The sequence below is a fragment of the Mustelus asterias genome, chromosome 21, assembly GCF_964213995.1.
Source record: "Mustelus asterias chromosome 21, sMusAst1.hap1.1, whole genome shotgun sequence".
In the NCBI taxonomy this organism is placed as follows: Eukaryota; Metazoa; Chordata; class Chondrichthyes; order Carcharhiniformes; family Triakidae; genus Mustelus; species Mustelus asterias.
In genome coordinates this window covers 81091736-81104256 of record NC_135821.1, presented here as the reverse complement: position 1 = coordinate 81104256, position 12521 = coordinate 81091736, and positions in this window count along the sequence as shown.

Below are 12521 nucleotides of genomic sequence, written 5' to 3'. Positions count from 1 at the left end.
GGGCCGCCATTACTGGTGGATGCACTGACCTTCCAAGGTTCCACTGGGGACCTCTGTGGGATCTCTCCCACGCCCATGCAGGAATACTTTCATGAGGTCACAGGCGCCCATTTTGCCAAAGTTCACAATTACGTCAACATTGATAGAGATCAGCGCTGGGATTTCTAGATTCCCAAAGGTATAGGGTGCCATCGACTGTCCTCTTATGGCTATAAAAGCTCCCTGGTAACAGGCACTGCATTACATAAACCAGAAACTACCACTCAATCATTGTGCAGCTGGTCTGTGACTAGAAGAAACTGACCATGCAGGTTCGCACCAGGTACCCAGTAGATTTGTTAAGTATGATTTTTCTTTCATAAAGCCAAGCTGGCTTTGTCCAATCCCGTTTGTGCTTTACAAATGTTCTGTTATCACATCTTTTATAATAGACTCAAGCATTTTCCCCAGCACTGACCGCAGGCTAAACGGTCAATAATTCTCCCACTTTCTCCCGCTCTTTTTTAAGTAGTGGGGTTACATCCGCTGCCTTCCAATCTGTAGGAACTGTTCCAGAGTCTATAGAATTTTGGAAGATGACCACCAAAGCACCCAATATTTCCAGGGCCACTTCAATACTCTGGGAGGTAGATTATCAGGCCCTGGGGCTTATTTAGCCTTTAACTCCAATAATTTCCCCAGCACCATTTTCTTACGAATACTGAATTTCTTCAATTCCACCCTCTCACTAGACCATTGGTTCATTAACATTTCTGGAGTGTTATTTACCCTCTTTTGTGCAGACAGAACCAAATCACGCGTTCAATTCTTGTGCTATTTCTTTGTTCCCCATTATAATTTCCCCGATGTGATACGGGGCATTTAGAAAAGAATGGTGAGATTGGGCAGAGTCAACATGGATTTATGAATGGGAAGTGGTTTTGACAAACCTCTTGGAGTTTTTGAGGATGTAACGAGCAGAATAGATAAGGGGGAACCAGTGGAGGTGGTGGATTTGGATTTTCGGAAGGCTTTCGATAGGCACACAGGTCTGCTGCCTCCGTACACAGACCAGAGGCAGTGTCAGAGCAATGCCGATGACAAGGTGGGCTGGATAGAAAGCTCACCTCATTCCTCAGGGACATCGGCTTAGCTACCCACTCAACCCTGCAACACCTAGATAACAAAGACATCTATATCAGACTCTTATTTATCAACCACAGCTCAGCCTTCAACACCATTATTCCTACGAAACTCATCAGCACACTGTGTGGCCTGGGGCTTAGCTCCTCCCTCTGCAAATGGATCCTGAATTCCTCACAGACCACAATCAGTAAGGATAGGCAACAACACCTCCTCCACGATCATCCTCAACACCAGTGCCCCACAAGGCTGTGTCCTCAGCCTCCTAATATACTCCTTATGCACCTATGACTGTGTGGCCAAATTCCCCTCCAACTTGATTTTCAAGTTTGCTGATGACACAAACGTAGTGGAACGGATCTCAAACAATGATGGGACAAAGTACAGGAATGAGATAGAGAATCTAATGAACTGGTGCGACTGATGCGCTATCAATAAGGCAAAAGACTACCGATATGCCAATATAAGTGTAGGCTTTTATTCACAACAGAATCAGGAGCAGATCCCAACAATTAACCGACCTGGACTGAACAAGGGGGAGGAGACAGCCACCTTTATACTAGGTGCTGAGGGGAGGAACCAAACTGGAAGGGGATGTGTCCAGGTATGACAAACACACACAACGGTGGTCCATATAGGACAAAGGCACAACTGAGGTCCACCACAGCGACAACAATAATCTCTCCCTCAATGTCAACAAAACGAAGCAGATTGTCATCGACTTCAGGAAGTGTAAAGGAGAACATGCTCCTGTCTACATCAACACGGATGAAGTAGAAAGGGTCGTGCGCTTCAAGTTTTTAGGTGTCTAGCTCACTAAAACCTGTCCTGGTCTCTCCAGGCTGATGCTATAGTTAAGAAAGCCCACCAATGCCTCTACTTTCTCAGATGTCTGAGGAAATTTGGCATGTCTGCTATGACTCTCACTAACTTTTACAGATGCACCATGGAAAGCATTCTTTCTGGTTGTATCAGAGCTTGGTATGGCTCCTGCTCTGCCCAAGAACGCAAGAAACTACAAAGGGTCGTGAATGTAGCCTAGTCCATCACGCAAACCAACCTCCCATCCATTGACTCTGTCTATACTTCCTGTTGCCTTGGCAAAGCAGCCAGCATAACTAAGGACCCATGCATCCCAGACATTTTCTCTTCCATCTTCAAGTCTGAGGTCCCGTACCAACTGACTCAAAAACAGCTTTTTCCCTGCTACCATCAGACCTTTGAATGGACCTACCTTGCATTAAGTTGATCTTTCTCTACACCCTAGCTGTGACTGTAACACTACATTCTGCACTCTCTCCTTTCCTTCTCTATGAACGGTATGCTTTGTCTGTAATAGCGCGCAAGAAACAATACTTCTCACTGTATGTTAATACATGTAACAATAATAAATCAAATCAAATCAATCACATTGTCCTTCTGCATCTTCAGCCTAATCCCCCTTCCTCACATGCCTCCTTATATCTCCCATGCCGCCTCCATCTTCCAATACCACCTTGCCCTCTCATGCCGACCGCCCCCATGTATCTTTTGTTAGGGACCAGATCAGAAATTTCAAGGTATTTATGAAGTTAGTCTGGACCCCAATTTGTTTTGGATTTTGGCATTAAAGCACAAAGAGAACCAAGAACAAAGAAAAGTACAGTTGTTCTGTCCTGACTCAAAGAACAAAGAACAAAGAAACGTACAGCACAGAAACAGGCCCTTCGGCCCTCCAAGCTGCACCGACCATGCTGCCTGACTGAACTAAAACCCCCTATCCTTCTGGGGACCATATCCCTCTATTCCCATCCTATTCATGTATTTGTCAAGACACCCCTTAAAAGCCACTACCGTATCCGCTTCCACTACCTCCCCCGGCAACGAGTTCCAGGCACCCACCACCCTCTGTGTGAAAAATCTGCCTCGGACATCTCCTTTAAACCTTGCCCCTCGTACCTTAAACCTATGCCCCCTAGTAATTGACTCTTCCACTCTGGGAAAAAGCTTCTGACTATCCACTCTGTCCATACACCTCATAATCTTGTAGACTTCTATCAGGTGAACTGGACTCGGTCCGTATCCCTCTATTCCCTCTCTATTCATGTACCCATCCAGATGCCTCTTAAATGTTGCAAATGTGTCCCTCTCACCTTGAACCTGTGCCCCTTTCTAATTGACACTTCCGCCCTTGGAAAAAGCCTCTGACTATTCATCCTGGCTGTGCCTCTCATAATTTTATAGGCCTCTATCAGGTCTCCCCTCAGCCTGTCTTTCCAGTGAAAATAATCCTAGTTTATTCAACCTCTCCTCATAGCCAACCCTCGAGACCAGACAACATCTGGGTGAACCTTCTTTGCACTCTCTCCAAAGCTTCCACGTCCTTCTGGTAGTGTGATGACCAGAACTGCACGCAATATTCCAAATGCGGCCTAACCAAGATTTTATAAAGCTGTAACATGATTTCCCAACTCCTGTACTCAGTGCCCCAGTTGATGAAGGCAAGCATGCCATACGCGTTCTTACTCACCTTGGCCGCCTGTGTTGCCACTTTTAGGGAACTGCTCAAATTCCTCTGTATCATAGAAATCATAGAAACCCTACAGTACAGAAAGAGGCCATTCGGCCCATCGAGTCTGCACCGACCACAATCCCACCCAGGCCCTACCCCCATATCCTTACATATTTTACCCACTAATCCCTCTAACCTACGCATCTCAGGACACTAAGGGGCAATTTTAATATGGCCAATCAACCTAACCCGCACATCTTTGGACTGTGGGAGGAAACCGGAGCACACGAGGAGAATGTGCAAACTCCACACAGACAGTGACCCAAGCCGGGAATCGAACCTAGGTCCCTGGAGCTGTGAAGCAGCAGTGCTAACCACTGTGCTACCGTGCCGCCCTGTACATTAATATTCCTAAGGGTTCTGCCATTTACAGTATAATTCACACCTAAATTTGATCCTCCAAAATGCATCACCTCGCATTTGTCCGGATTAAACTCCATCTGCCATTTCTGTGCCCAAGTCTCCAATCTATATCCTGTTGTATCCTCTGACAATCCCCGGCACTATCAGCAACTCCCCCAATCTTCATATCATCTGCAAACTTACTAATCAGACCACCCACATTTTCCTCCAGATCATTTATATACAATACAAACAACAGAGGTCCCAGCACTGATCCCTGCGGAACCACTAGCTACAGATCTCCATTCTGAAAAACATCCTTCCACCACTACTCTGTCTTCTATAATCAAGCCAGTTCTGTATCCATCCAGCCAGTCCACCCCGAATCCCATGTGATTTTAGTTTTTGTACCAGTCTGCCATGTGGGACCTTGTCAAATGCTACTGAAGTCCATATAAACTACATCCACTGCCCTTCCCTCATCAATTATCTTTGTCAACTCCTTAGAAAATAATTAGAATGAGCATAAGATGTGATTCAAGTGACCCACTGAGAAGCTTTTATTAAAACAAACTTTATATAAGAACACAGTTAGAAAGTAACAAAAAGAATTAGTGTAAGATTTACCCATTAAAATACTTAAATATAACAAAGTATAATTCCTAACAGCTATCCATCTTTATAGTTCCAATATTAGCAGGATCCTCATGGACTTAAATCCCTCTCCAAAATCAGCACAAAACAGATAGGCTCACGTAGGTGCTACATTTTCAGCCTTTAAACCCCTCTGGACAGATACAGAGAGAGACACCTATCTTCTGACTGTCATGCATCAGCCTCCAGAGAAAGACCCACTCCCAAACAGATGAAACCCAGAGAAAGAGACTCATTCTCTGGCAGATCCCAGTCTCGAAATCCAGAGAGAAAAGGAGACACACAGAAAGTGACCTCTCTCTAAAGGTCCCAAGCAGCAAACTGAACTTGATTTCTCTGTATAAGCCTAGCTCCACACAGTCACATGATTTCACTGCCAATCCAACTAATCAAGCCCATCTCTGCAAGGCCACAGTCCAGATTAAAGCAAACTGTCCAGCAATTAGGACCAATTATGTTGCTGCAGTAACAACAGAGGCTGATGGTAACAGACCAAGTGGTGCAGAACAGACTGTTAAACAAATCCTGCACAGAAGCATGACTCGAATACATTTCTTTAAAGCACAGTATCGGCACACTTCCATCATCACTCACCCAGTATTCATTGTGGACAGACCTCAGAAACCATGTAATAGCAATGGGAATTGTCTGAAAAAGATAAACCTCTAGCAATTTAATACAACTGTCACTCAAACTCAGCCAAATAAAAACTTTAGACCCATTGAAAAAAAGTTAAATCCCTCAAGTGGTCAGGAGTTTTGAAAACAAACACTTCGATTCAGAAACCATAAAAAAGACAGGTAATCCTTTAATAACCTCTCAAAATGGTCAATAAAAGTGTACACACCACCTGCTGAGCTAAGTGTTTCCACACCTTTTGAATCTCAGCCAAGCATTCATAATGAACTCAGCTGTCATAACAACCCCCCCCCCCCAGACAATGGGGCCTATTGAAACTGAAAGAACAACTTCAGCAGATAGCCTTTCATTGACAGCAGTCCTGGAGGAGGTAGCTGAAAAGCAGCAAGTCGATTTCTATTTCAAAGTTAAAGTGCTCTGGACATTGTGTTGCCAAGTTCTGATTTCTACATTTTGAATATATAAAGCACTTTTCGGGAATAGTACTCCATTGTGTCTCAACGTTTGCACAATGGTGGCCAAGGTAATTGGCCAATTACTTTCGCAGCCCAGATTCCTCTGAGCAATCACTGCAGTAAAAACATTTAACTTTACAACATCGAAAACGGAATCAAGAGATTTAACACTTGCCTGTGGGAATCGTTCCCACTCCTCAGTCAGACTCCCCCAAACTATCCAACACTCAAGAAGCTTGACACCATCCAGGACAAAGCAGCACACTTGATTTGCACCCCATCTACAAACATTCAATCGCTGTAGCACTGACACTCAGTAGCAGCAGTGTGTATTATTTACAAGATGCACTGTAGCAATTCACCAAATATCCTTAGGCAGCACCTTCCAAATCCATGACCACTTCCATCTAGAAGGACAAGGGCAGCAGGTACAGGGGGAACATCACCACTTGCAAATTCCTCTCCAAGTCACTCACCATCCTGACTTGGAAATATATTGCTGTTCCTTCGCAGTTGCTGGGTCAAAATCCTGGAATTCCCTCCCTAACGGCATTGTGGGTTAACCCACAGCACGTGGACTGCAGCGATTCAAGAAGGCAGCTCACCACCACCTTCTCAAGGGCAACTAGGGATGGGCAATAAATGCTGGCCAGCCAGCAACGCCCATGTCCCACAAATAAATAATAAAATAAGTCCTTACCTTGGGGACTTTCCCGAAACTTAGAGTCATAGAGGTTTACAGCATGGATACAGGTCCTTCGGCCCAACTTGTCCATGCTGCCCTTTTTTTATAAACCAGTAAGCTAATCCCATTTGTTCGTGTTTGGCCCATATCCCTCTATACCCATCTTATCCACGTAACTGTCTAAACGCTTTTTAAAAAACAAAATTGTTCCCGCCTCGACTACTACCTCTGGCAGCTTGCTCCAGACACTCACCACCCTCTGTGTGAAAAATTGCCCCTCTGGGCCTTTTGTATCTCTCCCCTCAGCTTAAACCTATGCCCTCTAGTTTTAGACTCCCCTACCTTTGGGAAAATATATTGACTATCCAGCTGATCTGTGCCCCTCATTATTTTAGAGACCTCTATAATTCACCCCTCAGCCTTCTAAGCTCCAGGGGAAAAAGTCCCAGTCTGTCCAGCCTCTCCTTCGACTGGGACTTTTTAGACATTTTAATGTTAACCACACATTATTTTGCAATCTGTTTTTAATCAGTGTGTGGAAATAGATGTTTTGGGACATTAATAACACATCAGCCGGATAATCTAACCTTGTTTCACATTTTATCAGTGGCAGTTTGAGGGATTTGTCAGTTTGATATCAGCACACTGGCTGCAGGTATGTTTTTTTATATAAGAATTCCCGCTGCCTCATTATCCAGATGGGAGCGGACTGAGAGCGAGGATCCCTGAAGACTTTGTGATGAGTTCATGTTGCCGGCAGATTTCACTCTGAGAGTGGGAGGATTGAGAGCTCCAGTCTCAGAGCTGTGGATGAGCGGAGAGGGTTACAACCCTGCCCCAGACTGGAGGAAGCTGCAGTCCCTGTCATCTCTGTCAATTCAATCATTGGGCAGCTGAATGGTGCAGAGTAAGATGCCGTTCCCGAGGCGCAGTGTGCCCCCAGTAAGGGTGAGGCGGGCTGGGCTCTCACCGGGCAATGGGGACAATCTGAACGGTGCCTTGGGGTCGCTCTTGCTGGAACTGGGCGATTTGATCAAATTTGCGGTCGGCTTGTTCCAGGAACGGGAAAGTCAAGCTGCTCGTCTGCACCGGAGATTCGCTCTCCTCAAAACACAAGTGAAAATATTGCACAGTTACAGCTGCAAACTGGAGAGCAGAGACATCATTATCCGTAAGTACAATGCCAGCAGCTGACTGCTGGGCTTTATATTATGGAAATGGCCAGGCCTGGACTCCAGCTCACACACCAGAAGAATCATCTTAATTATATTTATATAGCGCCTTCAGCACTTAAAAAGCAAAATACTGCAGATGCTGGAAATTTGAAATAAAAGCAAAAACATAAAGAGAAATTACTGGAATTCCGTGGAAGGCTCATTTAGATCCAAAACACTGGCCGGAATTTTCTGACCATTCACACTGGCTGGGATTCTCCAGTCCCGCCACAGTGAATCGAGATTTGGCTGAGCGCCAAATTCTCCATCCTCAGTTCCAGCAGCGGCAGAGTGTGAATGGCCCGAGAATTACGGCCATTAATTCTGTTTCTCTCCACAGACGCTGTCAGACCTGCTGAGATTTTCCAGCATTTTCTGTTTTTGTTTCAGATTTCCAGCATCTGCTGTATTTTGCTTGTCATAGAGTTGGAGAGACATACAGAACAGAAGCAATTATACAGGGCCTTGGTGAGGCCGCACCTGGAATACTGCATGCAGTTTTGGTCTCCTTATCTGAGGAAAGATGTTCTATGAGGAGAGATTGAGTTGATTAGGATTATATTCTCTGGAATTCAAAAGAAAACGGGGGGTAAGGTCTCCTAGAAACCTAGAAAATTCTAACAGGACCAGACAGGGTAGATGCAGGAAGGATGTTCCCGATGGTGGGGGTGTCCAGAACCAGGGGTAACAGTCTGAGGTTGAAGGATAGCCTGTTTAGGATGGAGATGAGGAGAAATTTCTTCACCCAGAGAATGGACAGCCTATGGAATTTGCTCCCATGAAAAGTTGAGGCCAAAACATTGAATATTTTCAAGAAGAAATTAGATAAAGCATTTGGGGCAAAGGGGATAAGAGGATATGGGGGGAAGGGGGGAATCAGGCTATTGAGTTGGATAATCAGCCATGATCATAATGAATGATGGAGCAGGCTTGAAGGGCTGAATGGCCTCCTCCTGCTTCTATTTTCTATCCTCTATATTTCTGTTATCTGAGGGGATTACAGCCACCTGGGGAGGGTTAGGAATTCCGAAAGAAGAAATAGCATTAATTATTTTGAAAGCAACGCACAACATAAGTCAGGCGTTGTTTTAGATTTCTTTGAATAATGCTGAAAGTACTCTTTTTATCCTGGCTTACTATTTTTAACAAAAGTAAATCAACTTGTTGCAAAAATAGTTGAAGAGTTCAGCAGTGAGGACACACAATTACAATAATACAGTGATTAGATACTGGGTGCAGTTGGCAATGATGATATTCTGGTCTTCATTAGACTTCAACAGAGACTAAATTAAATGGAGAAATGGTTTTAAATTTATTCATCGAGGTTATACATTATTCTATATTCACAGCCTGAAATATTCATATCAATCACTTTAAAGTGAAGATATATTATTTAAAAGGAATATCAATGTGTTTCCAAGATGGCTTGTGTCAAACATTGTATTTTGTGAAAGATTAATCGCTGTGCTCTTATCTGAGTCTCCTTGTTCCATCTTCAATGAATTAATTTGTTTGTATTAGAAATAAATCCAGACAACAGGGAATGCCATAAATAATATTTTGTTTATTGTTACCAGATGAAAACAGCGTACTTGAAACTGTTTTTCTCTCACTAATATCACTTACAAAGAGCTGGCAGAGGCACAATGGGCCAAATGGCCTCCTTCTGCACAGTACGATTCTATTCTTTGATTTCTCTTTTTGAGCTATAGAAACTCGGGCCAGTTTGTCAGGCTGAACCTGCCATCAGTTCTATGGGAAAGGCCCATCACAATCAAATGTCCTTCAGATAGTTAATTAGCCGCCATTGGACCTCCTCGTAATGGAGGCCCATGGCACAGAAGTCCCACCCACTGAGAGCTGCCCGCCAATCAGAGACAGTTGTCATTGTCACCAGAGGCAGGGAGCAGTGGGTGCTGGGTGGCACTGAAACCACCAGAAACCCAGCTCCCAGAAAGACTCCAGGTCACGGGTGCATGATGGCAGGATGGGCATCATGAGATGCGAGTTGCGGGAGGGGGAGAGGGGTATCAGAGGTGAGGGCATTAGGGTTAGGCTTTCAATGGCACCACTATTCATGATGCCAGGTTCCGTGGTCAGGCAGAGAGAAGCTGCTGGTGAGGGTGGCTGGGTGACCTTTCAGATGAGCAGGGGCCCACACAGCCAGATTTAATCCCTGAGCCAGCACTAAACTCAGAGAATACAGATGTCTTTGTCTTATTAATGAGTCCAATTGGCTCTGTTTCCTGTCTATTAATCAATCTCCTATCCATGTTAATGGATTACCTCCAATCCGATGACCCCCTTGTCTTGTGTATTAGCATTTCTGTGGCTACATATCAAATCCCTTTTGAAAATCTAAGTATACCAGATCTACTGGTTTCCTTTATCTAACCTATCAGTTACTCCTCAAATAAAAACTAATAACTTTGTCAAACAAATTGACAACCACTGTATAAATTACTGAGGAACTATTGATTTAATCACATTTTCTTTCATCGTCAATACTTGGCTTTTTATCAGTTCATTGATAACTAAAGCGTAGATTTTCCATTTTGTGATGTTACCATCTAGTTACCTGTGGCATTGCTTTGAATGTAAACTGGTCTCTTCAAAACTTTTACTTGAATTTGTTCAGTGAAATTTCTTATTACCAGTTCACAAACATATTCTGTTTCATTTCCAATCTTCAGTGTTTAGAATTTTAATTATTTTACTTAAATTGTTCTCTCATTCTCTAATGAAGCTGGGTAGATGAAGGCTCAATGATACAAAACTGCCTGAGGGTTGTGAACATCAGAGAGACCAGCAGACCAATCTAAAACCAAACTGACCCACACTGCGTGTGATTGGCCTCTTCACTGTGAACTCTTGCAGATCCAAGACCCAAACACTCACTGATGTCATAGGAGATCTGGAGGAGCTGGGGAAGAGCTGGGGTGGTGTGGGGGGTTGTGGTGGGGGGGGGGGGGGGGGGAGGAGGGTGGGAGACAGAGAGTGGAGCTGAAGGTAATGGGAGGTTGGGGGAGAGGAACAAGGGATGCTGGGAGCAAGGAGGTGGAGCCAAGATTATTGTGGGTGGGGTAGTGAGAGAGGGAGATGCAGGGATTGGATGGTGTGCTGGAGGTGTGAGGTGTGGCTGGAAGGGCTGGGGAGAGTTGGGGGTGGGGAGAGTCAGGGGAGGGGCGCTGCAATTATAAACACAGAAAATAAAAGATTGTAAATGATCGGAAAACATTTTGCTGTCACTAAACTGAAGGCAGACCTCAGGGGATGTGTCTTCACCTCAGGATGTAGGAGGGAGCATGGCTCCACCGGCTGTAACTGTGCTAACATCACTCAGTCTCTGCAGTCCATTCACTCATGGAACAAAGCTGCAACGGGGACAATAGATTCCCACTGCAGCCAATTCAAAAAGTACCAATGTAGTTTTACCCACAGTTGGTGATGTCTGCCTCCAGTTCACACCGACTGCAAGATCCGGGTCAATGGCTTAATCTTCCCAATATTGAGTTGGAGGAAATTTCTGCTCATCCTGTTCTGGATGTTGGTTAAGCAGTCTGATAATTTATAGAGCGTGAACAAGAGGTGTTGGTGAGGAGCTGGAGTTTCCCATGGTAAGGCTAAATGGATTATTGTTGATAAGATCATGGAAAAATGGATGGGAACAGGATTGGGTAAACCAGGAATGATACATTTGTGAAAGTCTGAGCATCATATTTCTGGACACTGTGTCTGAGAGCTCATTGGACACTGTATCTGAGAGCTCATTGGACACTGTGTCTGAGAGCTCATTGGACACTGTATCTGAGAGCTCATTGGACACTGTGTCTGAGAGCTCATTGGACACTGTATCTGAGAGCTCATTAAACACTGTATCTGAGAGCTCATTGGACACTGTGTCTGAGAGCTCATTGGACACTGTATCTGAGAGCTCATTAGTTATGGTCTGCGTGAGAGAAAGCCTGCAGTGATGACATGTTCTGTAAAATATTGGCTGATCAACCAGATTGTAAATTGTGAACAGCACGAGTATGGGCAGTATGTGTAAAGAACTTATTAATCAAGAACCTATCTATCTCTGTCTTAAAGACATTCAATGACCTGGCCTCCACAGCCTTCTGCGGCAAAGAGTTCCACAGATTCACCACTCTCTGGCTGAAGAAATTCCTCCTCATCGCTGTTTTTATGTATCGTCCCTTTAGCCAGAGGTTGTGCCCTCTGGTTCTAGTTTATCCTACTGGTGGAAAAATCTGGAACATATGGATGATATTGGAATAGTGTAGGTTAGATGGGCTTTAGATTGGTTTCACTGGTCGGCGCAACATCGAGGGCCGAAGGGCCTGTACTGCGCTGTAATGTTCTATGTTCTAACTCTTTTCAAATAGTTGGGGGGCACAGTCCGTACCAAATGCTGCACCGCAGGAATCTGATGTTGCCTTCAGTCCTATTAGAAGTTCTCTTTGCTCGAGAAGGGCCTAGCATTAGCTCCACTGTTTTTGCTGATCTGAATGTGTTGTGTGCAAGCAGAAAGGCTTTCATTGAAGCTGAGATTTCTGAGAAAATTCGGCGAGCCTGACAGCACTGTATCAGGCCAATGGGAATCCAGTTTAGACAGGGAAACTGGGTATATTACAACAGCGAGAGGCAGTAAGAATGGGAAGGCCCCGGTAAAGTGATAGGCAGCGAGGGAAAAGTAGTAATTGCAAAATACAGGAATCAAACTGGGTTCATTCTTCAAGGCTAATTGGCACTGACTATAGTTTTACAGATTTAGACAGTGAGGAGCTGTCATATACTTCACATTCACACATAATGGGCAATTATGAGAAATCGACTATGGCAAATAAAGAATTGAT